We start from the raw sequence: 22,281 nt of genomic DNA on the forward strand, positions 1-22,281 counted from the left end.
AGTTTTCTGTGTTTAAGGTATAGTTATGGTTCTTTTGTGACCCAGTCTATTCTAACACTAATACATATTCAGTGGCAGAATGCAACCATCCTGACTGCACTGAGGGGTGGCACCGGGGAACATGTTAAGCTTCAGTGGGAGTGTGGAGGCTTGAAAGGGAAGAACATGTTGGGTAAGAGCAAAAAGCCACGTTTGGCTGAAGAGAACAGAGATAGAAGATGGAAAAGAAAGGGCTAGGTCATGGGAGCCCTCTATGCTAGGCATAGTACCTGGGACTTGATCAGGCAGGTAACTGAGCAGAGGGAGTGTGTAGGTTGTTTGTTCATATGCTATTTAAACGGGTTCACTCAAAACCCACCCCACTCATGCTCCCCTGCCTTTTTCATTATAAGGATGATAAAGAAATGACAAGTAATAGGCTATACTGGAGTATATGAGGAAGCCATTTATTTGAAACTAATTTGGCCTGACCTTGTTTTTTCAAAAGGGCCTGAGGTGGCCTGTAGAGCATGCATTGTAATCTGCTTTAAGAATTTACTATGTCCCGAAGACAAGAATGATTCCCCTAAAGGAAAAGATGCAACCTCTCCCAAATAAGCATTCCCTTCAGGATAAGCATCTCTCCCTAAACTAAGAATTAATTACTGACCTGCTGTGCTCACCTGTGACCACTCACCTTGTGACCACCAACCTGCTGTGTTCACTGACCTGCTGTGCCAGCAAAGCAGTCTCATGAAGGTTGTAAAAGGGACATTCCTGTCATATGTGATGTATGCTCTTTGTTCCAACACGGTGTATAAGCACTCTGTACACCCTGGGCAATAGTCCTCAGATATGGCTCATAATAAATTCACCCTAATTTTGATTTATAGACTGATGACGGATTATTTGTCTCCACAAGGGGTGGAGAATGAAACTTTCAACTTCCTAGCCTCCTTTGCTGCTGTTGGCCAATGAAACGTGGGTTGGGCTTTCTGAGGAGGGCTTCCCTTTTGGATAGAAAGGCCTTTGGCTTTTGCTCCTTCCATTTATTTGGGGCAGTGCCTGGAATGAGGATATGATGCCTTGGGATATAGCAGCCATTTTGTGACTTGGTGTCAGGTCAGAGGCACACATTAAGAACAGGAGGGAAGAAAAGGTACCCCGTTCCCTGAAGACAGGCTTAAGACAATAGCCCTAAACCAACCCCTCTGGACTTTTCACCTGAGAAAAATGAAGGGTGAAATGAAGGGAACCACAGCACCAAGGACTCAGCGTGGAAACCAGTAGCACAGTGTCTGTTACATCTGTGCTTAATAATGTGAATGATCATTAAAAATTCAATTACAGTGGGTGGCAAAAATTGCCCTGAAAGTGTTTTAAAGCCCTGACCTAGTTTCTGCTTGTGTCCACATAAGGTCTGTGGTAAAGCTGTCACTCACTGGCCCACTGTAGCTCCTAATCTGGGGCCAGTGACGGTAATCACACCCAGCTGTGCTCCTTGCTTTACAAACAACACCTTTTCTTTGACTTTTGAGGATTTTGGAATAGACTTTTTATGAATATGGCAGTTTCTTAATCAAGACCCACTCACGTACCTCTTTCTTGATGCAGCTGTCTTCAGCCTCCTTTTGTTCACAGATCTTTGACAATTATGCTTACTCTATGACAGCCGAAGTCACGTGGTATTGCAAAGATCGGCTCACCCCTCTGTACAGTCACCGGACTAGATTCGTTCAGAGCTAGGGACCGTATCATTTTTGCCCTTACATTCTGATCAGCTCATATTAAATGCATGAGTTATCTGTTTTTTCAGATCCTTTTAGTGTAGTCTGACCATATTACTGCTTTTTAACATTCTTGCAAGTTTCCATTGCTGATTTTCATCATTGTTCCTTCAAAATCATTCATCATATGATACTGAAACTCAGATCATGAGTTAAGCAACATTCTGAGGGAGACGTCAGCAAGATGGAGAAATACACAGTCCCAGCTCTCTTTTCCCCACAGACACAAACTTACCGGCAATATATGGACCAAAACACCTTTGTGAGGACTTCAGAAGTCACTAAACAATTTGCAGTACCCTAATTGAGAGCAAAGCTGAGAACACCCACCCTGAAGTGGGTCAGAAGAACCCTTTCATTTTACCCACGGCCACCTTTCCTTGAAGCGAGCACAGCACAGCCCTGCTCATGGTTTCTCCATCATGGGGAGTAGGGGAAAGAGGCGAGAGGAGAATTCATGCAAAGTTCTGTCTTTTGGAGGGCTGCCCGAAGACTGGTTTGTGTCTCACCTGACCTGAGTGCTGATGGAACTAGCATGGTCTGGCACCAGAGGGCCTGCATTGCCCCAGACAGAGGCCGGTGTGGCTCACCACCATCAGGAGAAGGTGCTTCATCCTCAGGAGGCAGGGAGGAATGTAGACCATGTGTCTTATGTGCCAGCTTTTTGGAGGGCTGCCATCGGGACTGGTTTCTATCTCACTTGATTTGGGGTGCTGCTGGGGAGCTGACATAATTTGGATGCCTGGGGGCCAATGAGAACAAAGGAGAGTGGAATGGCTTCCTGTTGCAGCACCAAAGAACCTGCAGTACTGCAGACAGACACCAGAGGGAGCAAGAGATTATGAGCGCCTGAAAGAGAAACTGGCCAACCTCTCCAATTGGCAAATTATGCACACAAGCCTAGAGTAGTCACATCCCGCCAAAAAGATTTCAGAGGACCTCACAATCTAGCACTGGGCTGATTGACGAAGGTCTTCCCCTGTATGAATCAGCCCACAAAGACTGGAAGAGGTTGGCTGCTTCTTCAAATGCATAAAACTCAGCAAAACGTCAAAAAGTACGCAAAGAAACAGAGAAACATGGCCCAAAGAAACAAATTAAATCTCCAGAAATCAACTCTAAAGAAACAGTGAACTATGAATTACCTGACAAAGAATTCAAAATAATAGTTACAAAGAAACTCAAAGATCTACAAGAGAATGCTGATCGATAACTAAAGGAAATCAGGAAGAGGATTATGAACGGAATGAGAATATTAAACAGATGGGAACTATAAAAAGGAACCCAACAAATTCTGGAGCTGAAGAATACAATAACTAAATTGAAAAATTCACGAGAGGGGTTCAGTAGCAGACTTTATCAAATAGAAGAAAGAATCAACAAAGTTGAAGACAGATCATTTGAAATTATGCAGGCAGAGAGGCAAAAACCAAAAAGAATAAAGAGCAGTGAAGAGAGCCTAAGGTATTTACGAGACATTAGCAAATGGACCAATATATGCATCATGGTACTTCCAGAAGGAAAGAGAAAGGGACAAAACGTTTCTATGAAGAAATAATGGCTGAAAACTTCCCAAATCTGTGGAAGGAAATGGACATCCAAATTCAAGAGTTAAGCAACATTCTACTAAACCTGATATATGAAGACTGATTAAAGTGAAACTTTTCACTGTTAGTGGCCTTGAATTAGAAAAAATACTGCAGTGAGTTATCACATCCAAAGGAAAATTAACCCAGCTTGAAAACCAGGAATACAGGAAGGACTGAAGAGGAAAGGAAAGGATAATTTATAAATAAATATAAATGAATTTTATTTTGTGAAGTAATTCTAGAAATCTCTCATGGAGATTAAAATATACGTAGAATAAAATGTATGAAAACAGTAATACAAATGTCAGGAATGTTAAAAATAGAATTGAAAGTGTTGAAGGTGTTAGCATTTGGGGGAGATGGTAAAAGTAATTATTCATATTAGACTGTATTAGGGATTCAGGATTTAACCATTAGTGCAATTAAAGATTTCTATATGCTTCCAAGTAATAAGTTTATAGAGGAAATAATGGAATAATAAGAGTTAAATCAACATCAATGAAGTAAAGAGAGTAAAGGAACATTAATTATTCAGGTCAAAGGGAAGGGAAAGAGTAAGACGGTTGAAATAATTACAAGTTTACCGGTAATTACACGAGATGTAAATGCAGTAAATACTAATTTCTTGTTAATGGCTGTTTGATGTATTCTAGAGACTTGTTAATAAATATTTTGGACATTCTTTTATTGGTAAACGTTTGTACAGTCTCTATTTTTTCCTATTAAAACATAAGTGGTATGGACATTTTTGTACATATGAACTTTCATTCCCATTTTTACAAAGGTATCATTAGTGGAAGAAAAAGGAAACATTAAAATGTTGATAGAAACTGCAAATACCACCTCCCCACACAATTGTATTAAATGTTTTCATACCAACAGTAGCTGACAGTGTCAATAACCCAACATTTTTTTTAGGTATAAATCTTTAGGAATCTCTTAAATCCCATTGATAAGAGATAGGATGTCTCCCCTGGATTATCCACTGATTGGATTATCCACTCCCTTCCTCAATAAAAGGGGAATCAGAGGCAGAAGTCCTTGCATTTTCCAGCATTCCACAGGCTGTCTGCACATCAGGAATGGTGTGAGCAGGACAACTCTGAAGCCATGGAGGAACCTGCATCGGCCTGTTTTCCAAGCCAGCCTATTCTGGTGAGTGTGGAATCCATATGGACGGCAAGAGTGTCCGTTTGTACACTTTGTCCTTCTGTGAAACCTCTATAACTGAGCAGGCAGTAGCTCTTAAAACAAGAAGATACCTTATTGAAAGTTGTTTCCTAGGTGTTAAGGTTTGTTAAGTGATGTTCACGGTATTGTACTTTTCTGTATAGGGAGCTTTCTTGGGATAATAGGCCAAACATTTGTTTTGTTTTGTTTTTAATCAACAACATCACTGGGAAGTGGACATAGTATTCAGCCCTGCACTGTTTACGCTGTTCCCATCTCTGGAAAACATTTTACCAACAATGTGATTGGTCTTTTATAAAAAATATTCAGTTCTGTGCTCAAATATCACCTCATAAGTTAGTCTTTCCCTAATATCTGCATCATCTAATTTTAGGTGGGCCGGCCCCTGTGGCGTAGCAGTAAAGTGCTCATGCTCTTCTCCTGGCGGCCGGGGTTCGGATCCCAGGCGCGCACCAAGGCACCACTTGTCAGGCCCTGCTGGGGCAGCGTCCCATATAAAGTTGAGGAAGATGGGCACAGATGATAGTACAGGACCAGCCTTTCTCAGCAAAAATAAAAAAGGAGGACTGGCATGGATGTTAGCTCAGGGCTAATCTTCCTCACAAGGTAAATAAATAAATGAAATAATTGTAGGTAATTTCTTTCCCTTTTATCCCTCCTTACTCTTCTTTTTCCATCCCTCCCTCGGTCTCTCTATCTCTGTGTAGCCCTTACTGTTTATTACAGGATGTAATTATACCTAACACTATATTAGATATTCATCCGTCTCTTTATTAACTCATTTCTCAAACCAAGATTAAAATAAACAGGTGAAGTGACTTTTTAAGTTAAATTCTGGATCACGGGTTTTAGTACATAACTTGACATATAATGGGTGTTCTATAAATGGGACGCACAAATAGTTTTCCCTCCAAACTGGGACATGTAGGAGAACGAAAATGATGGTATGTTTTTTTTTTGTTTTGTGAGGAGATAAGCCCTGTGCTAACATCTGCCAAGCCTCCTCTATTTTTTTTTTTTTTGGCTGAGGAAGACTGGCCCTGGGCTAACATCCGTGCCCATCTTCCTCCACATTATACGGGACACCGGCACAGCATGGCTTGCCAAGCAGTGCGTCAGTGCGTGCCTGGGATCCGGACCGGTAAATCCAGGGCAACTGCAGCAGAGCAAGTGCACGTAACCACTTGGGCCACTGGGCTAACCCCAGAGATGGTATTAATAATTATGGCAGGACAACAGAGATGAAGTGAGATTTATGACTTCACTTTCAAAAACTATCTGAAGACAGAAATGAGAGATTGTAAAGGAAAGGTGCACTGATTAGGTTTACATTTTAAATAGATTATTGTGCCTAGAGTCTTATAATGGATTACAGACAGAAAGGTTTTGCAATCTTAGTGATAATTTATTGCAGTATACCACAAAACAGATTATATCCTTGTATAACTGTAGTTAAGTGAATTTGTTTGAAAATTTTAAAAAGTTTTTTTTGGAGTTTGAATAATTTCTTTCCATAAATATATTGAGTACCTTGTAAGGGCAAAGCAATGAGTGAATACGGCAGTGTAAAACATTACAGTCCACATTAGTCTTCACTTCATGGAGTATCCAATTTAGTGAGAAAAACACTATGAGAGAAGCAGATGATAATACACATACAATTAAAATTTTAAAAATTAACAGAGAAAATGTGATATTAATTTTGGTGGCTGGATCAGGAAATGTCACTCTGTTGAAATGGTATTTTGTAGGAAATCTGAAAGGTGCTCAAGAATTATTCAAAAGTGGAGAATCTTTAGGTGGATTCAGGAGGGTGGATGGATGGTTCATTGATATATGAGTGTGGGGTGGCAGGGTGTCCAGAATGACACTCAGGTGTAGACAGAATATCAGTACAAACAAGCGAGATTAGGGGACCCTGAGATATGGGTGATTATTTGCAGAACTGGTTGGTTCAACTTGGGACCAGCTCACTGCGAGCTGGTCATTGAGTTATCACCGATCTTGTGAGTGGGCAGATGGGTATTTGGGTCTCAGGGTTGAAGCCAAATCTGTGCTGATTCTATGGGCATTTCTAGTTCATTAATGGTATGTGAAGCCAGGGAAATGGATGGGCTGGCCTAGAAGAGGGTGTGGATGTGGAACAAATGTGAGAGCAGGATTAACTTCTAAGAAGCATCAATTGTGTTAAGTCAGATGGTGGAGCCCAGATTAACAGGGAGGAGTAGGAGGAGAAAGGAAGAGTCAGGAGAGGAAAAATGTTTTTTTACAGTGGATAGAACTATGTGATGGGAATATGACGTGTGTAAGTTATTTACTTATGAACAGGAGGATATTTGAGTGAAGGTGGGACTTGGGTGTGCAAATGAAGTGAGCATCAAATTGCTGAGAAGAACGTGATTTCATTAGAGATGAGACACTAAATTCCTATGCTCTGGGCACAGAATCATCCAGTTTTCATAGTCCTTTCTGTCCTTGACTCATATCAGTTTGATGTCCCAAGATCTCGTTCTCAGTGTGTGGTGGCTGTGCCAGTAGCATCAGCAGCATCCGGGAACACTTAGAAATCCAAATTCTTAGCCCTCCCCAAGCCTACTTGGGTTGAGGTCCAGCAATCTGTGTTTTAACAACCCTCCAGATGATTGTGATGCACAGGGCAGTTTGAGAGATATTTCTTCAAGATACAGGAGGGTGGAAGATCCAAATGAATTGAGAACATTCTCCATGGCTGGCAGTCTGCATCCCCCATTTTATTCAAATTTAACATTTCATTTTGTTTTCAAAGGGGAAAGCTCAAAAGAAATATGATGCCCCAGACTTCAGAGAAGAAAAAACAGGTCCATTTAGCCAAGACCAAGCGGAGACATCGTGAAAGGTCTGCACTTCCTAGAAGACTCACCAGCTGCATTTTCAAGAGGCCAGTTACATGGATGACTTCCCACCCTGGCATTGAGGTCAGTTACAGTCAACGAGAGGAGACCTTGCAGGAGCACCAGTAAGTCTGTGCATTCAGGAGACTGCAGGGTCTCCAGGCCTGCAGCAGTGAAGGACAACTTTTAAGCACTTTTGATATCACAAATACCTTAAGTATAATTGCACCAGGTGGTCCAGGTGAATGCCTGGGCTGTGCTGGTGCTGGGTCTGTAGACCCCAGCCTCAAGCCCACTGCCACACAGTCTTCAGACTGGGCAGAGATGATTCCAGGAGTGGGTCTCGGTCTCCCACAGCCACTCTAAACACAACTTGTAACTTATGGAGACATTCACAGACAGAGTCAGAGAGTGAAATAAGCAAGGGAGAGACGGGCTGAGGCCCTGAGGGCAGAGAGGTTTGCCAGGGAGGCCCAGAGAGCAAGGAGCCAAGACGGATGTTCTGAGATCTGATGGAAAATAGGAGAAGGTCATGCTGAAGAAGCGTTCCCCATGAACAGCCCCCAGTTTCACTCGCCTCATTTAATGTCAACCCTGCTTCTTGCTCTGGACTGTGATGCTTTGTCATTTTATAATTGTACTTAATTAAACTCTTTTGACAGACATAAATGTGAAGAGTAGACAGTTGTGTGGGTGAGAGATCGGGTTTCATGTGATAGGAAAGAAGATCTTTACTTGTCCTGGTATACTACAATTTCTGCTTACCATGATTCTTATTCACTTTTATATTAAAGGTAATTTGGCCTAAGGGATCGTTTAGTATATTTAGTTATAGATTTTTAGAATACTTGCCATCAGGAAAAGATGATGCCTATTGTAAAGAGCTTTAACGTTGTTTAACGTTAAATGAATTTGATTCCATAAATGTCTTACTTTACTAAGCTTGCTTTTATATCTCCCTCTAACATAAGTTGTATCCTTTTTTTGCCAAATGTTTACTCAAATACAAGACATTTTCATATAATTTAATTAGCCCTTAGACTACCTGTTACAGCCTTATCTGTTACCTAAAATCACCTCGGTGATTTTTAAAAATAGAGTTCACCTTAGATTCTTAACAAGGAAAATGTTGTTTGGGAGAATTTAGCACTGAGAGAATCTTGGCAGCAGGCTTGCTGTCTTCACCTTGACACTAGGTCCTCAGTCAAGGAAACTTGTCCACCTGCTCACAGAATAGGGCGCACCATAATTATTCAATAAACATGTCATGAACAATATTTGGTGGAAAAAAGGGTCAAGTTACAGAAGTGAGATGGTAGGACACTTTTACTGGGTCAGGAGGGAAAAGGACTGATGTGATTTTGGAAGGATCTGGAATTTTCTGGACTTTCTTGAAGACCTTTGATAGAGTAGTCTTAGCAGTCATGGGGAAGGAAGCCTATTTCAGAGGGTAAATGAATGATTGCAAAATAGAAGAGCAGAGAGTGAGTGGAGGTGGACAGCTGTGCCTTGTGCCTCCTGACAATGGCCTCTGGATTTAACACAGCGATGGCTCCCTGCCAGAGTCCACAGCTGTGGTGTGGGGTTGACTCCTCCCTAGGACTAGGGTGTTCTGATTCCTCAGTGTGAGCTAATCTGCATATTCCAAACCCCCAAATGTCATGGGATTGGGGTGTCAAATGGCCCTCTCTGATCCAAAAGGATCAAGGCACAGGACCCTTTTATGGAACAGGAGGTGGATCTGGGTATACACAGGGTTCTTACCTGGCAGACCTGGAGTTCTGGGCTCAGTGAGGCCACAGTGTAGGAGCCACTGACAGGGTCTGAGGCCACTTGGGAGGAGAGCACAATAGGTGTTGGCACGGGGGCAGTCAGGACAAGATCTGCCGCCTCATTTGTATGCTGCCTCTCTGCACTTGGTCACAATCTACTCCTCAATTCTCGTTACCATGAGCTGATTTCTTCCCTCATTGGATCTTTTCTTCCCTCGTATATTCTGTTAAATTATTTCAAGTTAACTTTGGTTGGGTTTTCTCTCCCATACTTTTAAATTATTCTTGACGAATTCTTATATGTATACCATGATTTCAATGAGTTACATTGAAAAATGAAGGTGTTCACATGTGATAATTGCAGAACTGAGAAATTTAAATGATGGCATCGGGCGTGGTCCATGATCTTCAGGACATCCATATGATAAGCCACTTGATAATGAGAATTTTTAAGACAAGGCACTATTAGGTTTTGAGGATTTGAGTGAGAACAAAAGGGATCCCTACAATTGAATCACAGTTTATCAACAGCAGAGAATCCTCTCTCACCTCTTCCCAGTCCTGGTGGTTCCTGCTTCCCTGTCTTGTGGCAGCAGATCTCCAATCTCTGCCTACATCTTTCACGTGATCTTCTTCCCTCCACGTCTCTGTGTCCTCTCCTCTTCTTATAAGGACACTAGTCATTGAATTGAGAGCCCACCCTAAATCCAGGATGAGTTCATCTGCGGATCTTTAATCACATCTGCAAAGACCCTGTTTCCAAATAAGGTCACATTCTGAGGTTCCGGGTGAGCTTGAGTCTTTAGGAGACGTTATTCAACTGACTACATCCTCTACCCTCAAGTTGAGGTTGGGAGCTGGCTCAGGCAGATATGAATGGTAACAATAACAGAGGAGTTGTTTTCACCAACAATATTGGATGAGTTGTTTGCCTCAAAGGTACTTGATTCAATGTAATAAACTTAAAAATCATATTTTTTTGAAATCGTGATGGTGATTCTTAAATTCATATGAAAGAGAAATTTTATAAAATAAAAGACTTTTTGAGAACCAACCACCAAACAAAATAAACATGAAGGAGAAAAAGTACAAAGGTGACATATCAAAACATTTCCCTAGTTCTATTAACAAAAACGGCAAACTAATGTAATCACAGAACCAGTCTCTCCACTGAAGCAACCGTTCAGTTGGACAAAACTGACAGAATCGAGTGTTTCAGAACTCTGAAATATAAGGAAAACCTTACAGCATCTAGAGGAGTGATTAATGAAGGAAAATGTGGCTGAATTTGGGTAAGAAAGCATTGTTGTGTTTTTGCTTAATGCCTACCTGCTGCCATTCTCTGGTACAACAGAGGATGTGAAGATGGGAGCCAAGATTCCTTGTATGGCTTCCTCATGCCAGGAGACAAATACTAACCTGCTTCTTAAAATGGGGTGATTCTGTGACTGGGTGGTAGTGATCTGTCTTTTGGGTCCCTGAGGGAACAGTGCAGAAGTTGAGAGGTATTTATACCCCTCAGGCTAGATGGTCTCCAAGTGGTGTCATTGTCTGATGAAAGATTTAAAGGTCTATGCTACTGGTAGATGCCTGTGCAAGGGATGATGGCCGGGACAGTAGAGAGACATAAAAATCTGGCAAGGAGGGATCTGAGGAGGAAGTTTTTTGGGGATGAAAGCTGAGAAGGTCCACTGTTTATACCAGGGAAGCGGGAGTGCAATGTGCACTCCCAGGACTGGACGTGTGCTCAGAAAAGACCTGAGAGGACCTGGGCCTGCACCTCTGGCAGATTTGTGGGCTCCATGCAGGTAAGGGGTGAAGTCTAAGGAAGAGCTGCCGGGGCCCCTGCTGCAAAGGTTGGAAAGATTTTAACTTTTTCTTTTTTTAAAATGTGTTCTTTTGGATCGTTGCATTTAAAGAAATCTCTGTCAGATCACTTGCTGATTGTTAAGATAACTGAAAAGACATTTCAGTGACCACACACATCAAAGAACATAGTCTTTGCAAAAATACTTTAAAAAGTCACTAAACAAAAGGATGATTGCAGCTCATAAAAAGCCACAACAGCAAAACCTGGAGAGGGAGGAGAATCTGATTGTCACAACGACCACATTGTAATACGCAAAATGTCCAGTTACCACTACAAAATTACAAATGATATGAAGCTACAGGAAAGTATAGCTGGTTCATATGAGATAAAATGGAAATTGAAAGAAATTTTTCCTGAGGAAGCCCAAGCATTGGACTTATGAGACAAGGACTTTAAAACAACTCTCTTATATATGCTCAAAGGGCTAATGGAAAGTAAGGACAAAGAACCAAGGAAAATAAAGAGAATGGTGTCTCAATTCACAGAGAATATCAATAAAGAGATAGAAATTGTAAAAAGAACCAAGTAGAAATCATTGAGTATTACCCCTGCACTTCCTGATCCCACCTCCAACCTTAAACAACCACAAATTTACTTCCTGTCTGTACAGATTTGCTCATATTTGACATTTCATGTAAATGGTATCATATAATAAGTGGTCTTCTTTGCCTATATGCTTTCACTTAGTAGAAGTTCCTCAAGGTGCATCCATGGTGTAGCACGTGCCCTTCATATCTTTATGGCTGAAGAACATACAATGTACAGAAATATGGATCACATTGTGTTTATACATTCATCAGATGATGGATATTTGGGTTGCTCTGGTCCATCTTTTGCCGGTCCCTCTTTCACCTTCAGTGGCCCAACATCAATGTCTCTCATCACCCTTCTTATTCACTGCCATCCAGTCAGCTCATCTCTGCTTAGGCACCAGGTCTTCTCAATGTAAACACTGGTCGAGCCCTTACCAAGGGCCCTAAACGGCAGAGGTTGGGATGGGTAGTGGCCACCTCGCTGAAGACTGCCAAGCACAACACATGCTTTCCAGCTGCAGCAACTTGAACATAAACAATTAGAGCAGAAATTCCCAAGGCTGCTGACACATGTGGTCACCGGTGGTTCCTCTCAAAAAACTTAAAGCACAGGGCCTCCTAGTAGACATCTGTTATCCTTCTTGGTTTCTCAGCCACTGAACCCCTATCCTAAGATTGAGGGATTCTCTCGCTTTATGATGCTGGGGGCAGATAACTCCAGCTTCCTGATTTAAAAGCAGAAAATGCCAGATACGTCCATTTGCAGCCTCCCCACCGTAGCCTTGGCAACTGTTCTGTGTAGCTGACGCAGGCACACAGACTCTGACCCAGGAGGTGGGACCTACGCTCTGATGACAATAGATTTGGACAACAGCTAATAGAAGCAGCCTCAGCGGAGCTCCAGCCCATCCTTGTCCTCCCAGAGGCTCTGTGAGCGATCACTCTAACAATCCTGTTTCACACAATCAAGAGCCCGGCATTAGTGTTGGCAGTGGGGAGACGATCAGGAAGGGCCCACAGGTCGCATTGCAGCCTTGGTCTCGGATGGGGGCCTCTTCCCAGACCCCAGGTCAGCTAGAGAGGTCACTGCCCCCAGCGGCCTTCCCCAGGAGCTGAGTCCGTGGGCTTAGCAGGGGTCAGAGGCTGCACCCCAAGGGGTCAGTCCCCGCAGCAGACATCAGCGCCAGACTCCACGCAGCCATCACGTCCGGAGGATGCAGCCGTGGGGACACGCGCGTCCTCGTCATGGGCAGAGGACACGCCGCTGTCCAGCCAGAGCGCCCCGCGCCGTGGGCAGCTGCGGGGCCGGAGGAGCGGGGAGGAGGGAGGCAGGGACAGGGTCCACAACCCTCCGGGGGGCGCTCGGGGCAGCTGGGGCGCGTGGAAGGCTCCGGGCTCCACGCTCCATGTCCATGGCCCCATCCAGCACGGTCGCTTTCATTCTCCGCCATCCTCGCCTCCGCTTCCTTCCGCGGCGCCGCCAGCCTGTCCTCTCTCCGCCGCCCACGACTTCTCAGCACTTCCCACCTGCCCTTGGGCTCGGCTCTCTCCACCGCCTCTCGCCGCTTTTCGGCTGGGCTCGGCTCCTCCAACCAGGCATCGGACCCTTCAGCCTGGCCTCCGCCGTGTCTTCACATCTTTGGCTATTTCCATTTCTCTTAGGCTCTTTCCGCCCGCCTCTGCGCCCTCCGCCTCTCCCAGCCGCTCCTGGGCTCAGCGGTTGGGGTTCGTCTCTCTCTGTCTGGTTTCGGCTTTCTCGGATATCACTGCCACAGTTTGGCTCTTTCCCGCCAAGTCCCGGGCTCCGCTGGGGTCTCTCTGTCTGCCAAGGTCCTCGTGTGTGGAGGCGGAGGTTGTTCAAATTCACCCCGCCTTCACTGTGGTATGGGAGTGCCACTTTCTCTACATCCTAATACATCAACATATTAAACAAACAGTAAGTGTTCCTAATCTGATAAATAAATCAAGAATCTTGGTGTTTTACTTCGTATTTTTCTTTTGGTGGGGGAAGTTGAGAATCGTCTCTTGTACTGAGAACATTCTGTATTTTCTGTGAACTGTTCTTCGCCATTTGTCCATTTCTCCAATGGATTCTTAGTCTTTTTTTTTGGTTGGTAAGAGTTCCTTAATATTACTAAATTAGCTTTCTGTGATGAGTTGCCAACATTCTCCTCTTTTCCTTGTTTTGTCTTTGTATCTAGTCGTTGCTGCCATGCAGATGTTTTGAAAGGAAATCAAAAGTGTTAGTTTCGTTTCTTGTTTTATGTTATACTTTTAAAAGACCATCTATTCTCTGAGATTATATGTAAAATACTTATTCCTTGGTTTTTTCTAGGACTTTCACAGCTTTAATATTTACATTTAAATCTATGATAATCTCTATTCCACAGAACAACTAGGGTTTCCAACATGATTTTTTTGTTAACAATTCGTTTTTTCTTTCCTGCCTTAGCACACCACCCGCACCCACTTTATTAGGAAAAATGTTCAGGCATGGAGATAATTTGAAAGAGTTGTACAGTGAACACTCATGTTATGGACAGAATTCTGTCCCCTCAACAGTCATGTGTTGAAGCCCAAATCTCTAGTACCTCTTATTGTAAATTTATTTGGAGGTTGTGACTTAAAAGAAAGTAACTGAGATAGAATAGGGCCATTAGGGTGAATTCTAATCCAATTTGATCAGCGTCCTTATAAGATGAGATTAGGACACACAGACCAGGAGATGCTAGGGGCATGAATACACAGAGGGATGACCATGTGAGGAGGAAACAAGAGGATGGTCATCTGGAAGCCAAGGAGAGAGGACTCAGGAGAATCCAATCTTTCCGGCACCTTGATCTTGGGCTTCCAACCTCCAGAATTACGAGAAAGTAAATTTCTGATGTTTAAGCCAGGCCGTCTGTGGTGGGGCACATTGGGCACATTAGGCATGGCAGCCCTAATGAAGACAGCCCACCACCTAGATTCCATCTGTTACATTTTACGATATTTACTTTGCCACCTCCATCCATTTATCACCCAAGAATCCATCTCTGTTTAATGCATTTTCAAGTAGCTTGCAGACAGCAGCAGACTTCACTCCTAAACATGTTAGCATACATAGTCATTAAAGTTCAAAATTTGACTGAGGTTGGAAGATCTTCCCAGGTGGCTCACTGAATGGTGAGCACTTGGTGCTGACAAGTTGATTCCTCTCCACGTGGACCTCCCCACAGGGCTACTTGAGCATCCTCATGATGTGGTGGATGGCTTCCCCTAGAGAGGGAGCAATCTAAGAGACCAAGGAGGAAGCTTCAGTGTGTTTTATGATGTAGCCTCAGATGTGAGACCCTGTCATTTCTGCAGCACTGTATAGATCACTTGGGTTCATGACAATTCACGGCTAATCAAATGTGGGAGGAAACTGCACAGGGCATAAACACAGGTGGAAAGTAGCATTGGTCGCTATCTTGGCTGCTAGCCCACACACCTGCCTCTCCTCCAGGCCACCTCTCCTCAGCAGCCCAGAATTCCTTTTCTTCTGCTCCAGCTCACTCCTGAGAACCTGGTTTGATTGGAGCTGTTTGGGGCCTCTGGAGTCTATGGCTCTGTTTGGGACAACATGGAAGCTCTCATCTTTCCCTTTACGCTTGCTCCTCTCCCCACTCTATCTTTCTCTGCCTCTCCCCCAGCTCCAACCTTCCTTGGCCCCTAGTAAGTCTTTTAGCGGTAGAGGATATTCTGAAGGTCAGCAGGATGTGCAACAGATAAGAGGGGTTTCCTGGAGCAGGAAATGTTGGAGGAAAGTTTGCTTCCTGGGTTCCTGTCACCTTCTGTAGAAGGGGAGCTTGGGGGTTTTTGGTGGCTTGTCAAGACAACTGCTGTGTCCCTTATTCTGAGACTGGGTCCTGCACATTCCCCAGAGCAGGGGATATTAGGTTGAGTGGGGCTCTATCTATCCACTACAGTTGGGGACAGAGACATCTACACAACAAGAGGAAGCTGAAGAGCTGCCAGCTGGGGCTCAGAATGTTCCTTGTGTTTGGGATTAGGGAGGAGTCACCACAGGGGCCGGCGTCTCCTGTTGGGAGGGACTTGCATTGCGGGCTCCTCTCATTTGTGTTGAGTGCTGCTTGCTGATGCTTCTATAGATATTATTTTGTGATAATGGGAAGAGAGGGAGTTTTCTGAGGATCTGTTTGACACTTACTTAGGAGAACCTGGTGTGTTGCCTAGTGAGACTCTAGTCATTTCTTTTCTGGGGGGGGAGACTGGGGTTACTCTTTGCTGGAGATATTCCTATCTAGTCTTAGGAGTCAAGAGGCAAGCTGGGGTTTGTGTTGGTGAAAATGGTGTGGCGTTTTTTGCGGCTCCTTCTTCTTGGTGTGTAGGGGGATGTAAGTTGCTTTTTGGGGTTTCCAACATCTTTAATCTTGCAGGAATATGGGGGATCACTTGCTGAAGCTTCTATCATTTGATGGAGCCCTCATGATGTTGGGGATAACTGGGAGGCAGGAGGCTGAGGTTCCTGTTGTCTCTGGTGCTTGGAGACTGGAGGACCGCTGCTTGTACAGGGCCCCCACTTTTCAAATGTTGGGGTGACAGGGACGGATCACTGGATGGAGGGCCATTGTCTCTAATTCAGGGAGAGGATTGGAATAATTGCATGAGATTCCACTTATCTTTAGGCAGGGGGCTCTCGCGGGGTCTTTATATACCTCCTTTTGTCTAGTGCTAGGGGAGATCAGAAGTCACACTTTCTGGGTCTGCCCTTGTCTGTATTGTTGGCATAGACTGGGTGGGTCACTGGGCTGGGCCTTCCCATTCTCTAGTGTTGAGGAGCAGCTAAGGGTGTGACTTATGGGACGGCTGTGATTTCTAGAATTGGAAGTTAGTAGGGGGTGCTTGCTAGAGTCCCATAATTTCTAGTTTTGGGGGGATGTAGGACTTGCTTGCTCAAACCCCAGCATTTGTGTTTGTGGATGACAGTTGTTATCTGAGGTCCAGTTGCCTCTAGTTTTGGAAGAAACTGGTGGTGTCTTGCTAGGACTTCTGTCACATCTGCTGCTCGATGCAGATTGTGAGCACCATTTGCTGGGGCTCCATAATCTCTAGTCTTGCGGGGTGGAGTGGGGATTCCCTTGGAGAGGCATCCATCATCTCTAGTTTTCGGGTATCAGTTTCATGTTTTTTTAAAAGCATTTTATTTTGAAAACATTTAGAATTACATAAAAGTTGTAAAAGTATACAGGATTGTTTTATTCAGTCAATATTCATTATATTTACGTACATTTTGTCTCCTGCTGATGATCATGCTTAACATTATGTCTTTGGGTGTAATTCTTTTCCTTCAGCCTGAAAACTCTTTCGAGTTTCTTGAAGTTCAGTTCTGCTGTTGTTTAATTGTTTTAGCTTGGTTTTTTTAAACCCCCTTTGGAAAATATCTTTAATTTGTCTGTATTTTTGAAGAGTATTTTTCTTAAGTCAAAGAATTTTAAATTGGCAGGTTTTTTTTTCCCCTCCCATTCAACCCTTCAGCTGTCAGATGTCATACATGTCTTCTTGCTTCCAAAGTTTCTTTTGAAAAGTTTCCAGACTTCTTATTGCTCTTTTGATAGAAACATGTCCTTTTTCTTTGGTGGCTTTAAAGATTTCTAGTTTGTTTTTCCTTTTCTACAATTGTCCATGTTTCTTTCCTTTTATTCATAGTTATTTTGAAGTTCTTGTCTGCTAACTCCGGTATCTGGATTGTCTCTGGGTATGCATCTACTGATTTATATGTTCATAATTAAGAGTATTTTCCTGCTGCTCTGCATGTCTAGTAATGTTTTATTGTGTGCTGGATCTTGTGAACAATACCTCGTAGAAGCTCTTAATCATGTTACCTTCCTCTAAAGTTAGGTTTCTAGTACGAATGGATCACCGTGAGCCTCTGAAGGCTAGGTTTTAGACCCTAAAAGGAGATATTTATATCAGTTTTGCACTGACTCCTAAAATGTATTCCTTACTCTTTGTGTGTGGCACTGACTGTCAGGCTGTGACATTTCTAGGCTCATAATTAAAAGCCAGAGCTTTTTTTTTAAATCAATGTCATTCCACTCCAGATAAGTCCAAAATCCAACCTCCAACTCCTGACATGTTTGATCTCTGAAATTTCTGCACCATATTCAGTTTTCAGTGGCTTATCACTTCTAAGTCTCCTAGATTCGTCCCCTCCACATGCAAAAGTGAGGTGTTATTCAATTTCCTGAGGGGGGATTTTTAGGCAGTTTTTGGGGGCTTCTTTTTGTGAATCTTTATTTTCCACTAGAATATCCCTCAGAGATATTTCAGGATCAGGTTGTATTTCCTCTAGTGTAGCCCTGGAATCCTCTATTCCTCCAGAGAGCCCTGGTTCCCTCCTTTTTCTTTAGAATAGTATCTTAGAAACCAATTTCTGGGTGGTTGATAGGTATTCTCATTATTACTGGAGTGTCGTTCTTCTAGGCCTTCTGAGCTAACATCTTTCTTTGACTGTGATACACTGGCTCTCATCATCAACAATATATTTACTTAGTTGTTCAGATCCAATATATGCATAAACTAGTTTCAGAATTGCTAACCCATGCCCTTCTGAGAAACATCTTTTATGAACTTGAGTACAGGATTTCTGGTCACTTCTTTTGATCCAGGCTTACAAGATCTGGTAAAACATACTTTTCCAAAGTAAATTTGGTTTCCTTTTCATAGCCTTCATTGTGGCTATGTTATTCATTTGCAAAACATTTAGATTCATTTGCTATAAATTGTTTTCCATTTTATGTTCCCTTCACTACCTGGTGGATTAATGTTTTTAACCTACAGTAATATCCACTCTGGGTTGTACACTTCTGTGGGTCTTGGCAAGTGCCTAGTTGTGTATCCATCAACATAGTTGTGATCGAACATGATACACACACGAACAATCTTGATAGGACAATTCCATCACTCCAAAATTCCTTTGTGCTGCCCCTTTGTAGTCATCCTCTCTCTTACTCTAGCTCCTGGAAACCAGTGATTTGTTGTCCTTCCCTACAGTTTTGCCTTTCCCCAAATGGCATACAATGGAATCTATAATAAATGGCTTTTTGTTTCTGGCTTCTTTCACTTAGGAAAATGAATCTGATTTAAATTGAGGCATATGTTACACATAGCACAGCACATAGATCTTAGGTGTAGAACTCAATGCATCTTGACAATTGCATACACTTATGTAACCTATGTAACGCCTTTCAAGATATAGAACGTTCTCTTCATCCCATAAAGTTTCTCCATGTGCCTTTTTGGTCAAACCTTGCTCCTTCCTCACCCCTTCTCCACATTCTGAGCTTAGATGCAACCACTGTTCTGATTATTTTTCCTATCACAGGTTATTTTTTGACTATTCTCAGAATTCGTACAAATAGAATCATACAATATTTACTTTTTTGTGTGTGCGGCTTATTTTACTCAGTATACTCCTACAATGGATTTTAATTAATTCACAATAAAAGATGAAACATATAATGTTTCCTATATACTGGGAGACTCATAAATGCTTTACATTTATTAGCTGATTGATCCTTAATACAAGTCTGTGAAGTAGTCAATCTCATTGTTCTCATTATACAGATGAAGAAACTTTGGCATAAAATGTTTGCTACTTGCTTGAGGTAAACATCTCTAAAGGAGAGAACTGAGATTGGATATAAGAAGAGATTGAACTGTGATAAGTTATAAACGGAGAAAACAGTTGATCCCAAGGGGAGCTCTGGAGTAGTGGTGGGCCTGCAGTGATGTCTCAAACTGAGGCAAAGGAATTGGGCCTTTGTAATTCCTCCCCACACCGTGAACCAGTCATTAGAAGTGGGCTGCCATTGGGATTGGTCATAACCTTAGGTGTGGCACTTTCCTTTGGCCCATGGAAATTCCCAGATAGGTTGGCAGGATGAGTCCTTAGAAGACTTTCTGCAGCTACAAGAGGAAGTGAATTAGTCATGAAAGAAGAATCTAGAAAATATACCACTGTCTCCGTTATGGTCCACCACTTATGCCACTCAGATGCACTTGCTTCTTAAAGTCAGTGCATTAGGATTCTGGTTGGTCATGTTAACTGGGGAAACTTACAAGAAGAAGATCAGTGGGACAAATTACAGACAGCTCTTGACTGCACCTTTTCTTGGTGCTGCAATTGATACTTACCATCTCAATTGTCCTAATGTCCCATTTAGATTCCCCTCACACTTGAAAGCACCTCTGGTTGTTTGGGTGGCTTACCGGGAGGAGGATCCAGGTACTAATCCCTGACTCATCTGAACACCTGGTCACCACGTCCTTCACAGGATACAGCTGTTACATTTAATTATTAAAACAATTGGGGAAAGAATATCAAAAGGCATCCCACCGGACTACCTGAATGCCAAATGTCTTCTTTGCCCTCACTGTATAACAGAAGCCCCATATCCTCTAGATGAATTACTTGTGCCAGAGGCCATAGTGACGTCTTTCATTCTGTTGGCCTCATAAGCAGCAGTAAAGTTCAATGGGACTCTGACTTTGTCTCCTGGTAGAAGTGTCCACCTCTGGGAACCAGGACCTGTTGGTTAATTATTGTTTGCAATTCTTCCCAAGAACCCCATAACCTATCTTACATGAAAAACACTTGCAATGGCAACTATTTTAGACTACACATGGGAGTATCAATGCTTAGATTGCACCTAAGACAGTACAGTAGATGTTGGGTGTCCTGGGCAGAGGTATGAACTTTCCACACAGGTGATTGACAAGAGTAGATTCTCAGGCAAAAAAGGGCTGCACAGTTCAGAATATCTTCCATTTGCCCCAATAGATCCACTTCTCGATCTTACTGCACCCAGGAAAGTTAGTGAAGATGAACTACGTCAGCTGGCTTTCTTACCTTATGGCTTTTGGCTGGGTTTGGTCAATGGGGAGCCTAGACATGAAATCAGAAGGATGAAAGAGAGTGACATCTGGTCCTGGCTATTTCTTACAGGAGAACCTGGGGCTGGATGGTACCCCTGACCTCCTCTCAGCTCCTGGAATGCAATTTCCTCCTCTCTTGTTTCTAGAATTCGATAATTTTTCATTGTCCTTTCCCCTTCAGGCTTAGGGGTGTTAATAGAGCCCTGTACTTACCATCTTACTGGGTACCAACGACCTTTTCTGGTTTTCTTACATCCTGTCCACAACTCCGAGAAGCCCCTTTATGAAAACTCTACTTGAATCTTCCTAGTCTCAGTGTGTCCTCTGTTTCCTGCTGAGATTCTGACTGATATGTCAACTTATTGATAGCAGAAGGAAAAGACCTAATAGTGAACCATAAAACCCAACAAGATCAGGACTCACGAAGTCTCTGACTATATCATCTTCTACCACTCCCACACTGTTCCCAACATGATCTACTCTAATCACACTGGCCTCCGTGTTGTGGAGCGTTGTATGACAAGACTGCTTTAGCCACACAAATTCCTATGACTCAGAGTCCCAACTCGTTAAGGTCTCTGTTCAAGTGCCCCTTAACTAAGACTTTTTCCCTTCCTAGTCTCTTTACAATAGCAAGAACCCATTCCCTCTTAACTGTCTTAAAATGTTTTCATTTTCTACATAACACTTATAGTAACATGTTTTCTTGATTTTTCTATAGTCTGTCTTTCCCCTATTAGAACTTAAGTGCTCCAATAACAAAAGTGGAGTTTCATTCATTGCTACAGACACCAGTGTCTCCAAAAGTGCTTGGCATATACAATGTGCTCAACAAATAGGCTGATGGTTAAGGGTGTCGACTGTCTGGGCTCAAATCCGGGCTCTACCATTTTCTAGCCAGAGAGCTCAGGCAAGTGACATGCCAGTTTTCTCATATCTAAAGTGGGGATGAAACTATTACACACTTGTTAAGTTTATATTTAGTACTCCGTAAGTTAATATTCATAAGGCATTTAGAAGAGTGCCTGGTCTATCAGAAGAAATGTTTGATCATTTATTAGTGTATTGGAATACTTTGCTATGAAAAAATAAGACCCCTTCATAAAAAGGAACAATTCACAAAAAAAGACCTAATCCTGTATCTATTTATTTACCTTACACCCAAATATATAAAGAAAAAATCACAGAATACCAAAAAAGAATTTGTTGATCTATAACCGTAGTATAAGACTTCAATACACCTCTATCCCTAAATAAGTTTCAGAAAATAAATCTGAATGTGATACTATATCCCAAAACAAAATGAGCTTGAGTTACTGGGAGTGTACTCTATAACCAACCGTAAGAGAATACACATTGCTTTCAAAGAAACGTGGGGTATTTATAAAATGTTACTCTGATTCCTAGCACCTTGGAGGGGAGCGCTGAGCCAATATATATTGCAAATAGAAATTACAGAATAAAGATCATTAGAGACATGTGTCATACAATGACAAGGGCTGGATCAACAACGTTTACTACTGTGCAATAGAATTAAATCTAATGAGAGATGTGCAAGGCCTGTCCAAATCAAAGTACAAATTACTATTGATAAATTAAAGAAAATATAAATAAATGGAGAGAAATACCAACTTCATGCATCGGTAGGATCACTTATTTAACAACATCAATTCTCACCCATTGATCTATAGATTCCAAATAATCTCAATCAAAATCTTGGCAAGATGATGGGTAGAAACTGATAATCTGATGATAAAATTTATAAAGA

Source organism: Diceros bicornis, unplaced genomic scaffold, assembly GCF_020826845.1.
Source record: "Diceros bicornis minor isolate mBicDic1 unplaced genomic scaffold, mDicBic1.mat.cur scaffold_275_ctg1, whole genome shotgun sequence".
Lineage (NCBI taxonomy): Eukaryota > Metazoa > Chordata > Mammalia > Perissodactyla > Rhinocerotidae > Diceros > Diceros bicornis.